Below are 24315 nucleotides of genomic sequence, written 5' to 3' on the forward strand. Positions count from 1 at the left end.
AAATGTTTCCATTATTCCATGAATGAACACATAAGCAACATAAATCAACTTGTAATACCAAAGTAACGCCTTTCCTGGGGAAGCAAGATTAAAAATTATCCACTCCGGCTGGCTACTTTGCAGCCTGTCTGCAGGGGGTGGCCTTGATGACCCCGGGAGCCTTCAGACTCAATGAAATATCCTGCAAAAGGCACGGCAGTACAAACGAACACAATGCAGTGGTCTATTGTGCACCTTGATTCTCTAATCACTCAAGCTTCACATGCACGACTTGGGGTAGTTTATTTTTTCATAAATCATTGTTGGTTGGTGAGAAAATGAAAATGAAATCCTCTTCACACCAGTGACCCCTTTGCATTTAACAATCTGGGTTGTCCAATGACAGTCACATCCAGGTTGGTTGGATGTAGATAAAATCAATAGGTATGTGATTAGACAGCCGACTCGGGGTGGCTCCAGAATGGACAGGTCACCATTTGAGATGATGAATGGCTCTCTATCAACCTCCAGTCCCCTCCGATGCTAACATTTACTATAATCTTATTTGGGCTGCGATTTATCTTTCTTGCACCTGATCAATAAAGATGAACAGAACAGTTGTAAGGATCGATTGTAATTTTTTATCATTTTCAAGCACAAAGGTGCATTTCTGACATGAAGACAATATTCCAAGTGTACTGCTTTTGCATTTTTTAAAAATTGCAATTTGAGTGATCAGCTGCACTGGTCTAAATACGGAGGGGTTTTAATTCATCTGTAGGTCTCAAGAGATCAAAAAGCCATTTGTCTTCTCAGGTATTTTAACTCTAGGCTGTGTCACACCTTCCTATCAGTTCCACTTACAAGATTTTGCTTTCCTTTAAAACACACACCAGTCACAAAGTCTCTTTTGCTGTGTTTGGTTTAAGCTTTGCTTTGAACCCTTCTAACAAAGAGGGCAGTAAAAAGGCACTTACTAGTTGCTGCTGACCCTGATGAGAAACTCCCCACATGACTATGATGAACTGTCAAGTGAGTGTTATGTTACTGAATTATCTATTAACATGTTGGCAAAGCAATAACATCTTGATTAACACTTCCAATTATTTTAAGCATTGAAACTGGAATGTCCGGACAGAGCCAGCACTAGGTTGAAAGATGTGCTTTCTGGTTCTGTTCTGTGACCTTACTAGGTCCTCCAACCTCCCCCATTTCCTTTCCAATGTTCTTAACCTGTAAAATGTGGGTGATACTATAGAGCTCTTATCTCTGCTATAGCTGCTGATAGGCCAGAAAGCTGTGAGACGTGTTAAATGATTTTGCAGAGGAAGATCAACACCAAAATAAAATCATTTCAAAGAAAAAGAACTAATTTGGGTGATTCCATTCTGGGTACAAATTCGAAATGATCAGAAATATTAAGCTTTCTAACAAGAATGATGAACAAAGGCAAGAGTTCCCCCATGATATAAATTGGTGAGCTCCCCTCTGCTGTGTAAGGCCAAACACAGGTAAAATTATTACATTCTGCCAAACTTTCCTCTGGGATGTCACACAAATACCTGCTCCTGCATTGCCTGCAAACTTAGCGTATACTTTCTCAACTTGAATTTTTTGTTTTTATTTATGTTCCATATTTCCACCTCAGTGACCTGTTGCCCTCAGTGCATAAATCTTTCTAACAAAGAAAAGTCTCCAGCAGGCAATACCACATAGCTAAGGGAATAGACACAAATATGCTAACGATCTGTACATAGACAAAGTGTAATTCATTTAAGCCTTTACTTATTCATTCAACTAAATCAAATCCTTATTATCCAAATAATATTCATCTTGGGGAGTTAGATCCTCATGGAGCTTTCCATCTGATATAAAGTAAAAACAATTATAACAAAGGGCACAAATGCTAACTTAAAGGTTGTGTTACTGGAGTTCAGAAGGAATAGAGATCTGGTCTCAGATCTAGCTCATGCAAAAGGAGAGAATACAAATCTTCCTGGGTGGGCGAGGCCAGTCTAGACCACCCACACCTCGCCAACTCAGCATGAGTGAGCCCTGCCGAGACCAAAAGTGCCCAGCTGCTAGTACCCAAGTTGGTGACCTGCAGAATCATGAAGTAAGGAAATGGTGGCTGTTCTAAGCAACTGCGTTTGGAGTAGTTTGTTACACAGTAAAAGCTAACTGGCTCATACCCTTTCTCTGCATTCTCACAGCACTACGGGCTTTTACCAAAGCACTCACCCACAGTGTGCATTTATGTGTGGTCTCCCCAACTTGCCCACAAGACCCCTAAAAGCAAGGCTCTCATCCCACGCACCATTATATGCAGAGCACCCAGCAAAGCACGTGACACACAAACGTACTGAAATGATGTTAGAGTCACACCACTAATGCTAAGCTGCATTCCAACTTTTGCTCTTATTTAAAACAGGATGGGACAATAGATGAAATAATACGAAGAAAACGGGATACTACATTTATTACATGCCTCTATAAATTGACAAACAGGCCAGTCTGCTCTACCACGTAAAAAGGAAATGAATATCACTCAAGACTGTGTTCAACAGCAGTAACAGTACAATAACATTTAAAGCTACAAATAGTCGCTTAAATGAGAAAGTGGTTTATTTTTCTCACGTAATAAGAAGTCTGGATGTTGGAAACCCAGAGCTGATGGAGGTGCCAAGGATATCATCAAATAAATAGGCCCTTTTCTGTATGCCTTCTCAGCCACCCTTAACATTTGGCTTTTATCGTCACGGTCTCAAGATAGCTACTGCACCTCCATTTATCATGCCCACAGTCTAAGGGAGGAAGAGGATGGTAAATAAGGGAAGAGAAGCCTCCCAGAGGTTTCACTCACATCTCTTTGGCCAGAATTATAGATCACGCACAACCCTGGCTGCGAAAGAGGCTGGGAAATGCAGTATTTTTGTTTTCTCACTTCTAGAGTAAAGGAAGAGAAGGAAGGAGTGTGTAATTGGTATTTATTGAGCCAATTTATCATACCTGCTAAGATAGTTGAAGTAACAGCACAGAGTCATGAACAAAACAGTGTGGTTGGCTTTGGGTGCAGGTATTCTAATATTTCTTTCCCATCTCCCTTCAACTTCTAATGTGGTGTAGGGGGTATATCCATCTGGTATACTGATACCCAAAACCAAAGTTTCTTGATAGTGTAGGGAGGAAATGGGAATCAACAAGAGTGGGCATCCTTCCCACGTTTCTCTGGGCTGGCTATGGCCCAGGCTTCTAAATGTGTGATATGTTGCCATTTTCCACTTTCTGAAAAGTCTCCCTTTAAAAGCACATTTTAAAATGCACATGCACAGACGCACATTATTGTAGATTGAAAAGTATGTTTTCACGGTTTAAATTAGATAAAAAGAAAACATGCACACACAGTATTCTTGCAATCTTTTTGAGTTCTGAACCTTATTTCTTTCCTATTATAACTAATATGATCAGACCTGTGGCAGAGAAGGAGAGAACAAATCCAAAGGTCACAAGAAAAATTTGTTAACTAGCTCTTGTCAGTTTTTACAAAATGCTTCACATGCAGATCTGGGCACAACTGCATCACACTGAGGTACAATTTAAATTCTGGTTCTCAGAGGGTAACTCCAACTCACTGTCCATTCAAGGGCAGTAGCAGCTCTGCTTGTGCTTAGCAGGAGCGAAAGGGAGGAAACACAAGTCTGATCATGGACGTGAGCAGGCTGGCTGAACGAGGGCTCTCCTCTCTCTAAGCTGATCTAGAATTACCACGACTCGCCATCCCTCCTGTAACCCACCCAAACACAGGTGTGACTCTACCTGCCTAGCTATTTCAAACAAAAGTCTGGTGTTGACAACCACCCACAGTCTTCCTTTTGAAAATGTCTAAAAGAACATCCTATTATTTATTTAGATTCAAAGCAAACTTCTTTACACTTTTTGTTGTAACACTCACCCAAGAACTGTTATAATACAGGGTGGGGCAAAAGTAGGTTTACAGCTGTGAGTACGTGAAACAGAGTTTATTCTTGGATTATTATTTACTAACTAGAGGCCCAGTGCACGAAAATTTGTGCACTTGGTGGGGGGGGGGTCCCCTCAGCCCAGCCTGCCCCTCTCACAGTCCGGGAGCCCTCAGGGGATGTCCTACTGACGGCTTAGGCCTGCTCCCCACAGGGAGCTGCAGTCTGACCTCCCTCTGCGGGAGGTGAGTGGGCTGATCAGGGGAAGATGCCACCCCCATCACCCCACTGCTGCTACTGACACTGCTGGCCGCCACAGCCGCCAAGGTGTTTTTATCAACATGGACTCCAGTCCCTTCACCACAAAAAAATGACAACTTTTTAAAGGCATTTTCAAGATGTGTCTTGCATAGGATATGACATTTCTTTCTTTTTTTTTTTTTTTATCCTCACCTGAGGATATTTTTCCATTGATTTTTAGAGAGTGTGGAAGAGAGAGGGAAAGACAGAGGGAAACATCAATGTGAGAGGCACACTTCTATTGGTTGCCTCCTGCATGAGCCCTGACCTGAGCCCTGGCCAGGGAGGAGCTTGCAACCTAGGTACATGCCCTTGATCAGAAGTGAATCCGGACCCTGCAGTCCACAGGCCGAGGCTCTATCCACTGAGCCAAACCGGCTAGGGCAGGATATGACATTTCTTAGCCCCTCCAGCAGCAGACCTTCGTTTTTTCCTCCAGGAGTGAGGTGGGAAAACCCTAGATCACCTTCTTGTATTCTTATTACCCAAGTTACCAAGAACACTGCGAGTGGCACATAGGGAGCTTAGCCAATGAACAGTAAGAAAAAGTGCACAGAGGCGGGACTGCTGGTGCGTTGTCTCCCAGCGGGGGCGGGCCTGTGTGTTGTGTTTCCATTCCAGGCCCGCCCCCAGCCCCAGCCACGCTGCGGCTGCTGGAGCTAGGGGCGGCACATAGTCCCCTCCCACCCATCTGTGCGCGCAGCCAACTCCTGAGCTGGTAGTGACTGTTACAGAGTCCAGGCTAATTTGCATATTACCTCTTCATATATATATATATATATATATATATATATATATATATATATATATATATATATATATTGTTGTTTTGCTTTCCATACGAGCAACTGTGAACCTACTTTTTCCATACGAGCAACTGTGAACCTACTTTTAATCTGTTAGATGCAGGTAAGTACGTTTCCCCCAAGATGAGAGCTAAGCATTTGGGACCCAATTAAATGCTGCAAATGCAACATGGATACAATTCTAGGCACAAAGCCCTGAGAGTCATTTACTGAATGGCATTAGGTGGCCCCAAAGAGTTCATGGTTCTTTTTATAGAATCAGACAGAATCAAGATACTCACTGCAATGTAGCCAAATTTTTAATGAATAGTAACAGCTATAGAATTTTTAAAAATCAATAATGGTCTAAACTTAGTCGATCTAGTGGTTTCAGTATTTCTCCAGAGAAACTGTCCATCAGAAACCTTGGCGGCTGAGTTGAGTTTACTGCCTCTGTGCTGGGGTATACCCTGAAACCTGTTACAGGTGGTAGAGGAGTGGAGGAATGAATCTGAGAAGCCTCAGCGAAAAAGTGGCCTGCGACAGAAGAGCTGGCATCTTAGAGAACCTTTCATTATTGGCACTCCTTACACCCATGATCCCGATTCCAAGGTCTCTGGTCTCTCCTTTCATCTCCTTCCCTCCTGCTGTCTAAGAGACAAGAAAATCAAAGCCAATATTTGAATAACTTGCAAACTGCCAATAGTGGTTCAGATTCATGGTATATCAGATTCCGTATTCTATTTCTAAAAGGCTCACCAAGGAATGGTTTGGGTTATTTAAACCGAGTCTCACTTTTTCAATATAAAACAAGGACCTTATCTTCGAGGGTGACTCTATCAATGGGACAATGTACGTTCAGCACTTGGCATGGAGCCTGGCTTCTCCTTGTGGAAGCCAGAGAGAGGTTCCTGCTCACAATGCCACTCCTGCCAACAACCCTCGGCTCCCTAGCAACCCATCATCAGAGCCTGGATCTCCACTAATTAGCTACACATCTATGCACAAACTTGATCAAGTGGATGGAATCAGACTGTATCACTTTTCTTTTTCTTTTTTAGATATATTTTTGTTGATTTCAGAGAGGAAGGGAGAGGGAGAGAGAGATAGAAACATCAACGATAAGAGAGAATCATTGATCAGCTGCCTCCTGCACGCCCCCTACTGGGATCGAGCCAAAACACAGGCATGTGCCCTTGACCGGAATCGAACCCAGGACCCTTCAGTCTGCAGGCCAAAGCTCCATCCACTAAGCCAAACCGGCTAGGGCTGTATCACTTTTCTTAACACTGAGTAATGCTGTTGATTTTGTGGGAGCAATAAACTCAAAAGACTAGATATTTGTCCTGAGTATCTCTAACTTTCTGTTAATGACCATTTGTGTACATCCACAAGTATATCATAATTTTTCTCTACCCTATTTTTTTCAAATCTGCATTACTAGTGATCAGTAATAAATTATTAATTTAGCAGATTCTAACAAATCAAAAATCCTGACTCTTAAGTTCTATAGCAAAGGCAAATGAAGATTCCCCGTGGAAAAGGCTACCTACCAGTAGTTTTCCCAAGATCTCTCCTTCCTCCTTAGATAACCCCAGTTCTATGCTAAATATATGGTCAATCAACCCAAAATTCCCACCTTGTTTCTAGTTAAGATGCAGTAAGCAGAATTGTTGTGTAGGACGTCCTAGTAGGCTGCTAAAGGGAGCTGACCTCAGGTGGCAGGGAATCTTTTCAGCCCTTGTGCCTTTTTTCTTTGTTCCAGACTGCCATGTGGATGTGATGGTCTGGCTCCCCCAGCCATCCTGCATCACGAACCCACCTCAGAGAAACCCTGGGCTAGGGTGCCGGAGCCAAACAGCAGGTCCTGGGGCTCTGCTGGCCTGAGGCCACCATACAGCCCTGACTGACAACCTCTATGAGACTTTTATTAAATAAGAAACAAAACCTTCTTTCTAATTTAAGCCATTCCACTTTTATGATATAGAGTCCAATTTATCAGAAATAAACCTTCATTACGCCATACATGTTTGCTTTTTGTACACCTCACAGGTAACTTTAATCAAGTCCAATGCAAGGACACACCGGAACCACCTTTCTCTTCTGCAGGAATGCTTTTACTTTCACTCGTTCAGAAATCTGCTTCCTTCTGCCCCTCTCCTTTTCTGACAAAGAACAGGAAGGATTAAAACTGTAAAGCTATGTTCAACTCGAGCATCAAATCTTACCATCTTTAAGAAGCCACACTCATGAAAACCCCATTGTCTCCTGGGCACCTGGGCAAAATTAATAAACTGCTTTTGTAATTACCTTTTCATTCCATTTTTACTATTTCTCAGATAAAAAAAGGACACACAGAGGTATTCAGGGCTTTTGCTGGCATTTCTAGTTTTCTTCCAGGAACTTTAGAAACTTGACTTAATTAGAGTTTTAGGCATTTTTCTTGATTTAGCTTTGTAATTAGAATAGAAATCCTAGATTCATTGGCAGCCTTGCCACTGTGCAAGTTATATTACTTATACATTAGAGATACTGTCTCAGGCCTCAGTTTCTTCATCTGGGCAATTTAAATAAACTGTCCCACATGCTCAGGTGGCATTCTGTTTCCCTTTTTTGTTCATGTCATCATTTCACAAACACTGCAGGTCTGTGCCAGGCATTAGGCCAGCAACTTGGGCTATAGTGGTGAGCAAACAGGATGCATGGCCCTACTTTTATGGAGCTTATGGTGTAGTAGAGACAGCCATAAATTTTTTAAATCACAGAAATCAATGTATAATTAATAAAAAATTACTGTGCCACTAGGCTGGATTTTTTTTTTTATTTCTCAGAAGTGGTTTTTCTAATGAATCTCTAATTGCCCTTCATAGCCAGTTATTAAGTTAGGTGTTTTTATTTCCCTTCTATAGTGGTTTTTTCTTTTTCTTTTTAGTCAGATATTCCAAACTTCGTATAGAAATCTCTCCACTTATAAAACATTATTCTAAACCCTTTAGAAATAAAGGAATTCTACTTGTATTGATGTGGGCCAAAAGAGGTCCAAGTAGTATGAAAAACAGAAATCTACAAAATAATTTGAATAGTATATTTTGTAAACAATAAGTACACGTATATGTACACATAAAACCAGGAATGTTCTACAAAAAATACCTGTTTCCCCTGGAAAGGGATGTGAGGACAAGATACTTTTCCTTATCAGACAGCCGACTATAACAATTTAAGTTTTTACCATGGGCTTGTCTCATTTTAATTTAAACACACACACACATACACACACTAATTATATCTTAATTTTTAACAGGCATTATGCCTAAATTCAGAACACATAAAAAAGAGAAATTATTTAGATATTACTGGGACAGTACTCTGACCCTTTCCCGCCCACAGTGACCATTAACCATGCTTATAATGAGATGTACCCTAACTACAAGATATTTTTTTTCTCACTAGTATCCATTTCTATGTAACATCCATAAAAGGTCTTACACCTTTCTGTTGTTTGTAGCTCTTCTCCCTGAGATAAAGCCTCTCTCCCTTATACCTCACCTCTTAGACTCCTATATTACACACCTGAGACCTTTCTGCTCCATGTGACTGCGCGTCTCACTGCTGTTTCTGCAACGGTGAGACAGGCAATTTCACAGCTATCAGAAGGGTTATCACGAGAATTTACCATGATGTCTTGCAAGACCTGGAGAGTAACTTAAAATTACTACATGTTCCCAGCACAGGAACTTCTCGGTCTCCTGAGGGCTGTGTAATGTGACAGTCATTGTCAAGGTCGTAAGTCTTACTTGGGAAGTGCTCGATGAGGTGATGCCACAGTTAACAGTACAGCCACTGGATGGCTCTATACAGAAAGCATCATATTTGTACTGACAACACAGCTCAGGCTTGCTCTCCTAGCGTCTCCCATGGAAAGGAACTAAATCTAACAAACGCACTGCCGGCACCTATGCACATAGCATCCTCTTGAAAACTGGCCTAAAAAGAAAGCTGTAAACAATACCTCCATTCACAATTTTACACTAATCACCTTAGGATTTACAGCACATGCTCCCTCTTTTCCAGATCCCTGACTGGGGAACTTAAAATCCATTAGTTCAAAAGCACTTATTCTTTTTTTTTTTTTTTTTATAAAAGAAATATATTTTTATTGATTTCAAAGAGGAGAGCAGAGAGAAATAGAAACATCAGTGATGAGAGAGAATCACTGATTGATTGCCTCCTGCATGCCCCCTACTGGGGACCGAGCCTGCAACACAGGGCATGTGCCCTGACCAGGAATTGAACCGTGACCTCCTGGTTCATAGGTAGATGCTCAACCACTGAGCCACACTGGCCAAGCCAAAAGCACTTATTCTTGAAGAGCTAATATGGGACCAGCCCAGTGGTGGGCTCTAGGGATGAGGGTGAAGACATTTTTAAAGTCGGTGGAGAGAGAAATATGAACCACTACCCATCACACCACACAAAGACCACCACCTTCAGTTTTGTAGTCCTCTTGCCTCCAAGAGTTCCATATTAAATGCAAACAGCCCTCTCCCCACCCAAGGTGGGGTGGTAGTAAGCTTTGACATCCAACTTGGTGTTCCTCAAACTTTTAAGGCCCATCCTATTGACTGAAAATCTTATTAATCATAGAGATATTCGTAGAAATCAAAGAACAGGATCAAATATTAAAGACTAGAGGCCCAGTCTTTGCGGGGGGTGGGAGGGAGGGGTCCTTCAGCCCGGCCTGCACCCTCTCACAATCCAGGACCCCTCGCTCCTTACCGCGTTGCGCTCGCCAGCCATGAGCCTGTCTTCTGGCTGAGTGATGCTCCCCCTGTGGGAGTGCACTGACCACCAGGGGCAACTCCTGCGTTGAGCGTCTGCCTCCTGGTGGTCAGTGCACGTCATAGTGACCAGTCATTCCAATGGTCATTCTGCCATTCGGTTGATTTGCATATTAGGGTTTTATGATATATGATTCTCACAGATGAGAAGACCTCTTAGATGGTTTCCTTGGAGTCCGGGGTGAGAAACTCTAAACTAATACTTGAGCTTATTATCAGTTAACTTTCTGACAGGGACTCAAACCCAAATGAGAATTTATCATGGAGGGGGCACCACGAGTGCTTCTCGCGGTAAAGGTGTGCAGAGTAAGAACTGAGTCCCTGGGCGAAGGTGTGCCAGATAAGAAAGGGGTCCTGACAGAGAGGCTGGAACCAAGGCAAAGCCTGCCTTTGTCCCAATTCTTTCTGCCTAGCACCTGAATTTTTAAAATATAACTGAGGCCAGGACCAATATCTCATTCTGATCCAGAAAATCTTCTTAAGAAAGAGTTTCCTGAAAACTGAGTGAACCTTTGAACTCTTCCCCAGACCTGATAGAGTTGATTTCTTTGCTCCTTGGCACCAGCTGAGCAGAAAGTGCAAACTGAATCAAATCTATTTGTTCAGAAGCAATACCTTCCCAACACTACAGAAAATAAGCAGCTCACATAAAGGGAGAGTGCCACAGCCAGGCTCAGAGTCCCAAATTGTGCCATCTCTCCAAGAGAGGGAGATGATGAAAACATTCTGACACCTCCGCAGGCTCACCAGCTACAAGCCTTAATGAGGGGTGCTCTGAAGTGATAGAAATGGCAAAGCATTCCTGTGCTTCAAAAGGTAATGTCATAACTATGCATAGGAAGCTATCTGTGTCACCTCTGAGACAGACTCATTAATGCAGACATTTAATGCCTACAGTCAACAGTCTTGGGCGTGGCACAGGTAAGGGCACGGCACTAGCAGCCATGACAGTTTCTCACTGTGGATTTACTTTGGTCCCCGCCACTGTGCACTATCAGAGATCTATGAGAAACACTGTGTAAAACTCAACCAAAGCAAAAACATTTCAAATAATTTTCTAAGCAAAACTTTCAACTAAGAGAAGATGCCCTTCTTCCAAATCTCCTGATGGAAAACAAGGCCTCGAGTCCAGTATTTGGCACATACATCTCCCTGAAAGTGGCAATTGACAGCTTATAGAAAATTGGTGAGACAAAATCATTTGGTAAAACCATTTTTTTTACCTTTATCAAATTGGCTGTTTTCTTTGTTTGCTTTTTGTTTATACAAATGTTACCAAGTGTTGATGAGTATATGAAGAAATCGGCTCCCTCATAATTTGCTAGTAAGAGTATACAATTTATGGCAACATGCTTCAAATCCCTTTGAATCAGTTTCATTTCTAGAAATATCAGAAATTCAGTATGGGTGTTTAGAAAAATTTCACTAGGAAATTTTCACCACAGAGTTTATAATATTGAAAAATGAAAAGCAACGTAAATATTTAACCACAAAGGACAGGTAACATATGTAATAGAACACTCAGACAATGGAGGGATGAGTTATTTAGGAGTTTTTTCTCTCCTGAAGAGAAAAAAGAGATATTTAAATTCCTTTAAGTTTTAGTCCTCGCTCAATAGATTTAAGAAAAAGGACAGTTACAAAACAGTTTCTTGTAATATTCCAAGCTTTTCTCATAAACAAAAAAATAAAAACAAAAACCTGGAATTTCCACAAACCACAAATGAATTCATCCACAAGGCCACTGCAGATAAGATAGATTATTTTAAAACAGGGCAACATTTATTTTAAATTATGAAGGGTAAAGCCCAGCTTATTCCTCGTGTCTTTGAAATTCTTCTGCCGTTTGCTAAGCAGGTCAATCTTCATTTTTTTATTCTCTCAAATATTTACTAACAACCTAAGAGCCAGGTATTAGGAGAGGGGAACACTTTTTTAAAAAGTAGTTATTCGATCCCAGTGTTCACAACCCACAGGGATGGATGCCCACGTGAAAGAGTGCCCAGACAACTGCCGAGGCTCTGGGGCGCCCACCTTTCCTGTCAACACAGGTCCATGAGAGCAGAGTTCAAACTGCTGGGAGGCTTAGAGACTTGGACTTCCCAACAGCAAACATGGTCAGGCAACAACCATTTATTCTCAACTGATTTAAAAAGGAAAACAAACAAACAAAACAGCCAAGGAGGAGGAAAGGTCAGAGGCCATGGCTTCACTTTACCTACCAAGAACGGTTACCTGACCAAGGCTACACGTTTGCTTGGTGTCCCATAGGTAGCAAGTGCACAAACCGAATAGCCCAAGTCTTATGCTCCAAGTCCAGGCTGTAAGGCCTTAGGGTGTGAAATTTTTAGTAGTGTAGTTTCTTCCGTACAAAGCAACAGAGACTCTATGCAGTACTTGACAAATTCATGATTTTCCTTGTTAATATAATGCCTCTATAGTCAGTCACATAAGAATGAACCACAATACCCAAGCAAAATAAGATCCAATGCAGATGAAACCCCTATCTCAAGTTTTAATTTCCTTTCATCGATTTAGAGCCCAAACTCAGAGGTGAATAAATAACTGTGACATGGTTCGCTCAAGTGCTGGCAATGCATACAAAGCTACTGGGGTGAATAGGAAAGCCAGTCTTAATTTAAGGGTTAAAAATCTCAGATATGAAAGGGAGACCGATTTCAAAAGTGGCAAAGGGATCACCTATCCATTTCAAAGACATGTTTATCTTTTTTGTATTTCAAAGGCAAGGCCTCTGAAAGATCTGGCACGGAAATATGCATGTGAATAGGAGCACACAGAAGAGTCTTAGCTTTCAGGTATAATGGCTCTCCCTCGGAAAGCACTGCGCGGATTCCTGCATCCAGGCTCAGCACAGGCTGCCAGGGCACTAAGGCCCGCACTCCCTCCCCTGTCCAGCTTTTATCTGAGGACTCATTAACATTTTCCTGCATGATGGCCCTGAACCCTACTACTGCTTCAAGGTTCTGCTGCTCTGCGGCAGAAATGCATTCATTCATGTGGTACGACACCATGCCAGACTGTGCCTTTCTTATATAAAAATATGGGAGTGGGGGGTAAGAGGTAGAATGGGGGAGAAAAGATAATTATGGTAGATGCAGTGAGCCAATCTGATAGACTTCTTCTAGAAATATTCATGAAAATCTGTCCCTGGAAATTGCTGGTGTTTGGTAGCCAATCTTTTCCACGTGACTTTTCTGAGAAACGTTCTTAGAAAGATCCCACAGAGGGGTGATAATAAAATGCATCTCATCAAATGATCTTTCGTTCTGGCGTGGAGTCTCTCTCCCAAGTCTTCAATGTGGGTTCTGACGGTCCTCCTTCCAAGGCCTATCTCATTTTCCCCATCTTAATCACACTGTACCTTCTGCTGGTGCAAGTCCTTCCAAACAAGACCCGTGAGCAAAAACGCAACCGTCCAGGAGGGCAAAGCAGCCTGTATTCTGTTATTTTCCACTTAGGCAGACCTTGGAGACTTAGAGCCTTGAGGTCTGGCAAGTGCTTTAAAGAACAGCATATTCACCCAGAGGAAAGATGTTCACAATTGTGGAATCCCTGTGATTTGAGCACATCTCCAGAGAAAGAGACTGGATCTTTACTTTTGAAAAAGGCCTTTATTAAAGAGACAAATGTGAAATGTAAATGTAATCTGGGGTTAGGAATGTGAATTAGGCCTTGAAATGGTCCCTTTTCCTAACACACAGTCACAGAAATTACAGAGCCAGGGAGGTCTGCGTCTCAGTAGCGGCTTACTGCTCTGTGTGACCCAAACGTAACCAGACGAATCCATCAGCAGCTAGATGTAAATGGCATTGTGCGAGGCTTAGTTTCAACAGGCATTCTCTCTGCCTGGTGAAAGCCCTTTCTCCAACTAGAGGCCAAGTTATTAAGAAATTGTTTGTCATCGTAGATCGAATGGATCATTTGTTTTCCCGAATTCCTTTTCTCATCATTTACTCATTACATGCCTCCTCCTGATGGAAGTAGACATTTATTAGCTTCTGCATTTATTGCATTGGCAAACGGAAACATTCTGCTGCATTTCCTGGGGGTTCATTCATTTATCTATTGGATAACAGACTGAAGTTTTCTACAGGGCAGAAAAATTAAAATATCAGTCAGGTTGACAGCCAGGAAAATGAGGGTCTCTCTGAGACAAGAAGCTTTCTTGAGCTCCTGGTTTATCAAGCAGCTGCAGTTACTAGTATTTCACCAAACTACGCTTCATACATAACTAAAATTGTGGGCTATCAGCTGGCGAGCTAATATTCCAAATAAATGATGCACATGGTACACTGTAAAGTATCTGAGATGCAAAGCTAACTGCTATTTTAAGAAGAAAATGCTTTTAAAAATCCATTTCTATAAGGAGCTAGGGAAGGAATACTGTCTTATTAAGCTGGAGCTGGAATCATAGTATCTGAAGTTGTGAGAACCCAACGAGTCATCGAATCCTTTGCAAGCATCTACTTTACAGCACACCTGGCAAGTGACACTCTCATTCTGCCTAAAACCCTGATGGTGACAGGGAAGCCGGCAGAGCCCACCAGGCAGCTTATTTCAGAGCTGAAGACCTCTGGTTGACAGGAGTCACTTCCCAAAAGTGGTCTGACTGCTTGTGACCTTGAACAAGCCATCCAATCTCTTTGGGTCTCAGGGTCTTTGTTTTAAAAAGTGAACTGCCCTTTTGTTGAAAGAATCAGAGTTAAAGGAGAAGAATGTCATTTAGAGGCTCACCTATCTCATTCCCGCCAAATGACTGGTCCAGAGGGTCACAGACACCTGACTGGCCTCTGAGGCAGCCACTCCATCAGCACAGCTGCACGCTCGTCTGTAATTCTCCAGGCTGAGATGCAAGTCATTCCCATCAGGATGGGGAGCTCATTTAGAGTCAAACTTCTTGTCTCAGCAAGACCCGCAGCTGTCTTCAATCCCTTTGTATTTCTCTCTTCAATTCCTTTTACTCTTTCCTCTTTGCCTTCACTTCCCTGGGACCTTTGTTATACACCTTTCATTCTTGACAAGAAGCAGATGCAATAATGCGATGGAAAGTTCCATTGCGGTTGTCAGCCACTAACACAACCTGTCAACAGCTGGCCTAGCTTAGCACTGCCCTGATCATCCTCATTCTGAAACCGACAAGCTGGGGTTTCATCCTCAGCTCCACAAAGCATGGACTATCTAGCACTGTGCCAGCACAAAGAAAAATCGATTGTTAGTCTTTTACCCACGTAGAGTTTGTATGTTAGAGAACTCCAGCCTTCTTGATATAATACTGCTTAAAATATTGCTCAAGTCCCATGGAACCATTTTGAGGATAAGAAAAGTATAAATGCAAGTAAGAATATTATCTTTATGTATCAGTCACATCTTCTAGCTAAGTGTTCATACAGACATGTTCTTTTCCTAAATTGATTGGAAATCTGAGCTGAGAGCACCCTGGGTAGCCACGCTGATATTTAGACTGCAGCATGGATCAGTTCACCTGCTACCTGGGAGCCTCGGTTACCACCGAGATCCTCATTCTTATGGAAGCCTTAGGTACAGCTAGTGAACTCGGTGGGAGAAAGGGATGCAGCAATGCACTTGGTTAGCGCACTGAAAGCCCCTTAAATGTTCAACCACTGCACAGAAGCCGGTGGAGCACAGCATACAGTTTTCCCAAGATTACTTTGTGCTCTCCCTCCCAATATAGGCGATGTCAACACAAAGCAGAGGATACTTCCTTAAAAAGAACATTATACTGAGCTATGATGACGCTAGATACTAGAGTTGCCTTTATTTTTGTTACGTTCTTATGTAACCAGCTTAGACAAAAAGCAATGTAAGTTTTTAAGGGTTAACAATTCCTACAGATTCTATTATACAACACAGGATGATAAGATTTTTCAATTTAGGTTCATTGCTTATTTTATCCAAGTAAAAGACTTTCTGAAGATGCCCTTAAGAGATAAAGTAAACTCTTTACCTTTTCTATACAAGGAAGTATAGGTGAGGAACACAAAAATCCATACTATACAACCTCTGTCCTCCACTCATATAGAATCTGCTAGGGAGTTAAGATATGTTCATAATAATATTTAACAAACCTATGTGCTTTCTATAGATTATCTAATTTAGATCTCCCAATAACACCACCAGGGCAGTACTATTACCTCCACTTTCCAGAGGTGGACACTGAGGCCCAACGAAGTTGAGTAATCCTATATAATAAAGAGCTAATATGCTAATTAGACCAGAAGGCAGAATGACCTTCCAGAATTACTAGTAGGTAGGGAGGGGGGGGGAAGCAAGGGGGCGGGGGCGGGGAGCTGCAAGGCAGCCAGGGCCACGAGGGCCTACTCTTGCATGAATTTCGTGCATCGGGCCTCTAGTTAAAAGATAGTTTGAGCTCGTCCGTGGTACTGCCAGGATTGAATATAAGCAGCCTGGCATTCCAAACAGCGATATAAAAACTGCCTTATGAAAAGAGGTCACATGTAAACAGAATGATCAGAAGGCTTCATGTAGGAGATTAGAGGGCAGCAGGGGCATTCTGAGCCTAAAAGTAGGGAGAGAAATTCCCGCAAAGGTGAGAGAGGGGAAAAGAACACCAACCTCCAAACTGAAAAATCAGTACACAGAAGGCAGGTACAAACAGTAGCTATAAGGCCTTTTCTGCTTCGATAAGCTTAATTTAGAAAGCCAGAAAGTGAGCATGGAGGTGGTGGTAACAGCTCTGCCAACCTTGTGGGCAGGCTAACCACTTCCAACCTATGGTTAGAGGAGGAATTTCTGTCCCACTATTATTCAACTATATATGTGGTATAATCCACATATCGCTTAGCTTTGATAAGGGCCTCCTTAAACTCCTTTGCGTCTACTTCAATCCCATCCCAACTCTAAACTCCCATAAGTTTGTGCAGTGTAGAGGTTGAGAATGTGAGTTTAGACTGCCAGGGTTCAAATCCTGACTCTACCACTTCCTGTCAATGTGACCTTGCTCACCATTACTCTACCTCACTCCACTCGGTAAAATGAAGACAAAAGTCCCGAACAGATGGAAAGATTAAATAAAATGATGACACAAAGTGCATTGCACAGTGCTGGCAAAATTGTACACTCACAATAAATGTGGTTTCAAAAAGCTACATGGGATTGTTCCTGTTGACTTAGATTGGGGGTTGGGGACTTTGAGGAAGGAAGCACAAAGGCACAGGGAGACTCCAGCACATTTTCATTTGATAAGGAATTTTTAAAAACACTTCACTATTTGCCTACCAGCTCCATAGTGCCTATTACACTATTCCTCCAGAAGAACACGAATTAGAACCACTCCTGAAATCAGTGCCATTTGAACCCAGTATAGAACCGATCTGCTAACAAAGTACAGACCAAAATAAGTACTGCCTGCCAGGCTTGGCAAGACTGATACTGTACTTGAAGAGCAAACCTGGCACTTGCTGAAAAGATAGTGAAGAATACAGTAGAGCACTAAATGGCATGGAAACAAGGAAGAGACCTGGGAAACTGGTGCTCAGAGGCACCTACCATAAGGCTCTTCCTCCACAGCTGTGGCTCACGCCTGGCACTCAGGATCTTTCCCAAGCGGCACCTAATCCAAGGCCGCCTCCCTCTATAAAACAACATCACTATCCGTCACCACCCCCCCACACACTGACATTTTCTCTTCCATTATTATGTTATTTTTCTACATAAAACATATCACCACTTGACATAAAAGATATCTGGTACTGACTGTCCTATATGAACAGAGTGCTAACTCTATGAAAAGGAAGCTCTGTCCTCTCAGGTCCACCCTCAGAGTCCACAATGGAGCATCCCACACAGTTCACTTGAGAGCCTGGAACAGCTCACCGTGACAAAGCCTAATAAAAGAAAAAATAGTTCTACATTGTAACAAGGGTGAGGAATGGCTTGCTTTAAAAAAAAAACACAAAACACTATTAAAAATATTGTCAGTTACAGCAATAATTACTTTTCAAAAGTTTACAAAAATCTAAGCAAACTGAAAGTATTCTAAATCATATAGGACCAAGAAATTAGAGAATAGTCACTCTTGAAATCAACAAAACTGACAAGGGGTGGGTAAGAGATCAACCAAAGAACTTGTATGCATGCATATAAGCATAACCAATAGACACAGACACTGGGCGGGGAGGTGGTTTGAGGGCAGTGTTGGAGGGTGGAGATGAACAGAGGGAGGTCAAAGGGGGAAAAGGAGACATGTAATACTATATGTAATACTTAAAAAACAAAGTTAATGAAATTCTATAAACAAATAAAACTGACAGAGGAACATGCAAGGTATGTTTCTGAGAATACATATTTTAGAATTTTTATTTCACTTATTACATCTGCAAATATTCACTCTCCCTTAAAATGTCCACAAAGTTACCACTAGAAATATGCTAAATAAAAGTCAACATTTCAATTCCTTAATATACTTACCATAAGTATATGGTATTTTATTATTATTGCTGCTTTTAAGATAAGTAAATAATGAGAATTACGAAGCATAAAAAGTATCTCCCCATTCCCTGTTTTTCTACATAGATAAGCTTTAACAGCTGCAATTTTCTCAAAAGAAAAATGATTTTCTTCAAATACTAGTAGGAAGATCCAGAGAGTACATTATATAAAATAGGCTATGGGAAATTTTTAAAATTGCAGTGTGGGTGTTTAAGGTGGCAAGTTGGCAGGTATTTAACCATACTTTATTCCACAGAGAAAATGAGATAGAAATAACTATTTACAATAGCTGCATATGCCTTTATCTTTAAACTGTAGCATATTCAAATAAAAAAAGGCATTCACCCACAACTGAGGAACTTGGTTTAATCCTTATAATGCCCATAATTTATACAACTGAATGCATTAGTCATTATAATATACTTTAAGGGATTAAAAAATAAAACACCTGCATAAAGAAACGATAATTTGGGGTTCTAACCAACCTTAGTTGTTGTTGTTATTGTTGTTTTTAGTTTGTTTGTTTTTTGAGGCAGAAGCTGTAAAGATTTTGGTCTTAGGTGAGTACTTTTAATATAAGACTCTTGCATAAACTGCAAAAAAGTCTGACTAAATGGACAAAGAGGCCAACAGCCTCTGTTCCAAAGATGTAGGACGACAGAAAGATACATGCGAAGTACACTCAAGTGCTCAGGTTACCATCTTGGGTGTAATCTGCCCAATTTGAAGCCAAATACATACAAGAGAAATCCCATTTTATCAAAAAAAAAAAAAATGAGTACATTAAAGAGCTCTGAATATCTGCGATTATGTAAGCCTAATTATAGTTTCCTTTTATTATTTCCATATTACAAAGTAGTTCTACAATTGAGCCAATGATTCTATTTCTTCTGGCAAAATTCAATAAAACAATGGATAAATTTTTTCCCAGCCCCCCACCCCCAAACAAGTTCCTTCAAGCAGTGTGTAATCATCAATTTCCTAGATGCTGGGGACTGATGAAGATAGCTAGTGCTGTCCTAATTCAGTATCCATGAAAATCCACACACAATATTTTATTTCAGCTCCACGCCCTCGAGAAGTATGTTGTGAAATCCACTTTACAGATGAGGGCTTGAGGGTGAAACAGGTAACCTGGTGTTTCTCGAAGACTAAGAGCCAAGAAGTAGGAGGTGTAACACTAGAATCCATATCCACTTGTCTTTGATGTCATTACATTTACCATGAGGGCCCTGGCCAGGTGGCTCTATTGGTTGGAGCATGGTCCCATACAACAATGTGGGCTCAATTCCCAGGCACATAACTAGGTTGTATGTTTGATCCCCAGTCAAGGAATGTGGGGGAGACAATCGACTGATGTTTCTCACATCGATGTTCCTCTCTCTCACTCCTTCCCCTTCTCTCTAAAATAAATAAAAAACATATTCTTGGGTGAGGATTAAGAAAAAATTTACCATGAGGTCCTTGGAGGGAGAGGTCCCAAATGTCTGATGCATTGCAGCAGAATGAGGTCTAACATTCTGGGGTCTGAGGTTACTGAATATCTCAGGTAATCATGAAATGACCGAGTCAAGCACTTGGGAATTACTGCTTTACGACGTCGTGGGTATATGAAAGTCAGTCACGGGAACAAATGAGCAAGTTAGCAGTGCTTTCCTCTGACAGAAGAATTTAGGTGAGTTCTATGAAACATTTCTTTCATTCCGTACAGCAATTCATATAAACAAACTACTGCATGCCTGCTTTGCACCATGATATCAACAAAGCTAGTAAAACTTTACTGTTCATTTGAGTTTCATAAAACCTCAGGAATGATTTTCATTGTACTTCAGCCACCTCTGCAATATTTGGATGGCAACGAAAATTAGTTCCAGGAACCTAAACAAAAAAATACACATTCACTTTTTGGAACCTATTTGATGAGACAATGACATGGTAAACAATGCCCCCACTCCTCCAACTACATAAAACAATCTGTTTTCTTACCTGGAAAAGTACACTTCTCTACTAGATGAATGTTAAAGTTCCAAGGAACAATAAACTTTTATGTATCTATAAATATTTCATTTCACTGATACAGCATCCAGGTTCTTGGATTAATAGTGGTTTTTATTGTTAGTCAGCAAAGGCTTAAAACATCAGCCTTGTTTTGTTGCCTGGCAAGCAAGGCTTGAAACCCAGAATCTCATCATAATCATAAAAATCATAAAAATGTTTCTATTTGGCTACTTCCAAAATAATATTCATTCAAAAACTATCTTTTGCATAATTATTCTTAAATAGCTGGAGTGTAAGTGATATATCTGTGAATGTTACTTTATATAACTTTGTGCTTATACTTAGACTAAAAATACTCACCCTTTTCTTTTTCTGGCATTATTCTTTTGGGAACCAACTTCAAGGTCAAATCCAAATGATATATAATTTTTAATGTACCCAAAAGTGAAATAGCAGTCCCTGTATTTAATTACATGCTATTGAATTTTTACAAATCGTTCTAGGAATTTCTGCCAAGTTTCTACAATTTAGAGCAACTACATCATGAGAGGAGAGTTCACAATTTAGTATGTATTATTTTTCTGGAACTACAGACACACTGTAGTTCTAGGTTACATTTTCATTTTAATGATAGAGAAACAGAAAAGCAAAAATGAACTGCCTACCCAAGGACATAAGCTAAGGGTCTCAGCCTCAAGCAACTTTCCTCTCACTTCTATTTTCACTCTAACTTGCATCATATAGTCCATCTGGGCAAGGTAGAAAACACCCTGCAAGGTTCATTACAATTAAATTCTAGAAATACTGATATTAAGAAGAGGTAGCAGGTGAGGAGGAGAAATGAGATACTAGAGGTACATGTGCCTGATTTAGCCCCTCTGTGTATATCACAGGTACCAACAATGCACGATTCCTGGGCACATATAAGAGCTCAATATCCCCCAGTAAGGGAATATCCAACACAGGGCAGAGGACTGTACCTACAATAAGCTAGTGTAGGGGTTTCCCAGTGAGGAATGGATGAAAAGCAACCACAGGAGGTTAAATGCAGTTATGGCTTAATCATAGCTGAGTGACGGGTGAATTTCTGAGACTAATTACTCAGGTTAATTCTGAGGCAGAGCCTAGGCAAGCCACTGAGTTGAAAGTTCAAGTAGCTCGGGATCAGAGGAATATCTCTGGCCTTAAACTAGAGAAAAGAAATGACAGTAAACTCATAATATGTGTGGTTATAATTTAAATTTGCAGGAAGTTTATGCCCCAAGATCGCATATCTATACAATCTAAACAGCAGGCTAATGAAGCCCCCTGGGCTGCTGTGGATATAGTGGTTCCAGGGCTACTTCCCAGATCCACTAAGAAGAAATGATTTTGCAAAGGAAGTGGACTACAACAAAGGAAGATGGGGGAGGCACAAGTGTCCAAGTGGCAGTGGCCAGACAAAGATCATTCTCAGACACCATACCCTTCCTCTTGTTGTTATCACACTAGGTCTCGCCGTGACCTTGGGCGATCTAACATGGCTTGCAACTTAGATTTCTGCCCATAGCATTTCTTGGGCCACCTTCTTTTCTCTCCATCCTCTCGGAGGAGTAAGGCCCAATCCACAGATCTTTTACTGTTTCCTTCCTTTCAACATATCTCCTATGAATTTAGCCCATGTACTTCCGCACACTAAGTGCATCCATCATCTGACCACACCCTGTAAGGGAACTGCTGTAATTTTTCTTTGCTGTGGAACACAATCCACTATTAAGACTCCTGGCACTTAGTTTATAAAAAACATACAAAAAACAAAAGTTGCTAAGGGAAACTCAGGTGAGAATCTGCTACTTAACTCTAATGGTTCTAAACAAAAAAGGCCATGCCCACTTCCATCAAAAATCTTCTTAAAACTGGGGAAGGAGAGGGAAATTGCATAATAAATGTTAAGGCCAGAAAGCTTCCTGTGAGTATCCTAGTCTCCCACTGGTCACACAGGAGAGGCTGCTAGGGAGGAGAAGGCATGACTCTGGGTCCTGGTGAAACCCCACTACCCATTGCTCCCAATTCTGGGGAGCCTGAAATAATGTGAGCTTGAACCGGGAATGTGAACATAAATACAGAACTGAGATATTGTGGTGTATTTCCTAAAAGACTCAAGAGACTGGGCATGAGGAAGAGAAACAAGAGCACCAAGCCCACCCCAGAGGACCCTCAGAATCCCCAGGCCGCTTTCTCATCTGCCTACCCTTTTGAAACACAGTGTGAAGGCAATTCTGGGATGGTTGCAGGTCCTCAGAAGCCCTCAAATTAGGAACTCTACCAGTAAAATGGATGGCTTCTTGACCTCTACATCCTAGAATACAAATCGAGAATGACTCAAAAAACGTAGGTACTGGCACTATGCAGGCACAGCAAATCTCAGATGTGTGTTAAGTTTATGTCTCTTGAAAAAATATACATCCTAGAATACAAATCGGGAAGGACTCAAAAAACGTAGGTACTGGCACTATGCAGGCACAGCAAATCTCAGATGTGTGTTAAGTTTATGTCTCTTGAAAAAATATTCTGTGGTTTGAGTGTAATGCTGAAACATGGTATGCAGTATCCTCAGCTTGCAAGCTCCGGATGTACATAAACTCTAAGAAGGCCTACAGAAAAATATGTTCAGCTTAGTTAAACCTAACATTCCTCAAGATTATTTGGCATGGAACCCATCCCACTCCCGAACACATTCATTTAAAAAGTCATTGAGTGCCTGCTATGTGCCAGGTACCATCACGGTGACTGAGGGTCTTCAGGAAACTTACACATTTAATATTTATTTTCAAAGAGAACTGTTTGAGGCAACCAGTTAGTTCATTGGGTCTCTATTGGAGCTTTTAACCTGATGGATCTCTTCAACCCACTAAATTCCCTGTAAATCCCAGGGATTTAGACCTTTATGGGACAAAAGTAGTGGCTACTCTTCACAAAACATTTCTGCTCTGGCCCTAGCCAGTTTGGCTCAGTGGGTAGAGTGTCGGCCTGCAGACCAAAGGGTCCTGGGCTCAATTCCAGTCAAGGGCATGCCATCTTGGTTGCAGGCTCCTTCCCAGACTGGGCCCTGGTCAGAGCTCGTGCAGTAGGCAACCAATCAATGTATTTCTCTCATATCAATGTTTCTCTTTGTCTTTCCCTCTGTCTAAAAAACAATCAATGGAAAAATATCCTTGGGTGAGGATTAACAAGAAAAACAAACAAACAAAAAACATTTCTGCTCTGGAAAAGAATAGTCAGACACAGCCTCCATGGACCCACTATGGCAATTAAAAGCTCTGTACTAGATGCCAAAGGGCAGTTGTGCTGTTTGCATTTTACCGTATCTATGCAGTGCCTGTGTTTTTGAGTCAACTGTGAATGCCAAGGACTCTCTCTAGCCTCCAAAATTCTGATAAGAATGACCAAGGTCAAAATGGTTTTAGATTCCCTTCATTAAATGATGACCTTATTGTGCAAACCTGCTTTATATGCCAAGTTCAGATGTGGGGGACTTCTGATTTGATAATCATAGCTAATATTATTTGCAAATGTGTGAATGACCTAATGTACCTTCCTAACTGAAGCTAATATGTTGAAACATAATACCTTACAGAGACACAGCTAGCTCATGGTCTGAACATAAAACTGCCATCAGGGGCATTTTCTTACACCATCCCTGAAATTTCCTTAAAAAAAAAAAAAAAAAGGTTATGTACTTTAATTTTTTGCCAGTAAAATAGAGAAATAAAAACCTTAGTTGGTCTGCCTAATGTAGTACATTTGAAATTTATAAATAAACAAAACATCAAGAAGCAAAACAATCACTAATTATAAAATTGGATATAAAGAAAAATCAAGAGATTTAGCCCATTTGCAATGGCATACAAAGGAAACACAGAATGACTTGCTGGCTGCAACATTGTTATCAATAGCAAGAAAAGATCCCAAAGAAAGGAAAGGGGG

At 41.2% G+C, this 24315-nt stretch overlaps 1 protein-coding gene across 4 annotated transcripts in view; it reads right to left on the reverse strand.

Annotated features, from left to right (window-relative positions):
• CHCHD3 (coiled-coil-helix-coiled-coil-helix domain containing 3) overlaps positions 1–24315 on the reverse strand; it is a 286849-nt gene that overhangs the window by 61001 nt on the left and 201533 nt on the right. The gene's annotated exons all lie outside the window — the stretch shown is intronic.

Source organism: Plecotus auritus (assembly GCF_963455305.1).
Source record: "Plecotus auritus genome assembly, chromosome: 4".
In the NCBI taxonomy this organism is placed as follows: Eukaryota; Metazoa; Chordata; class Mammalia; order Chiroptera; family Vespertilionidae; genus Plecotus; species Plecotus auritus.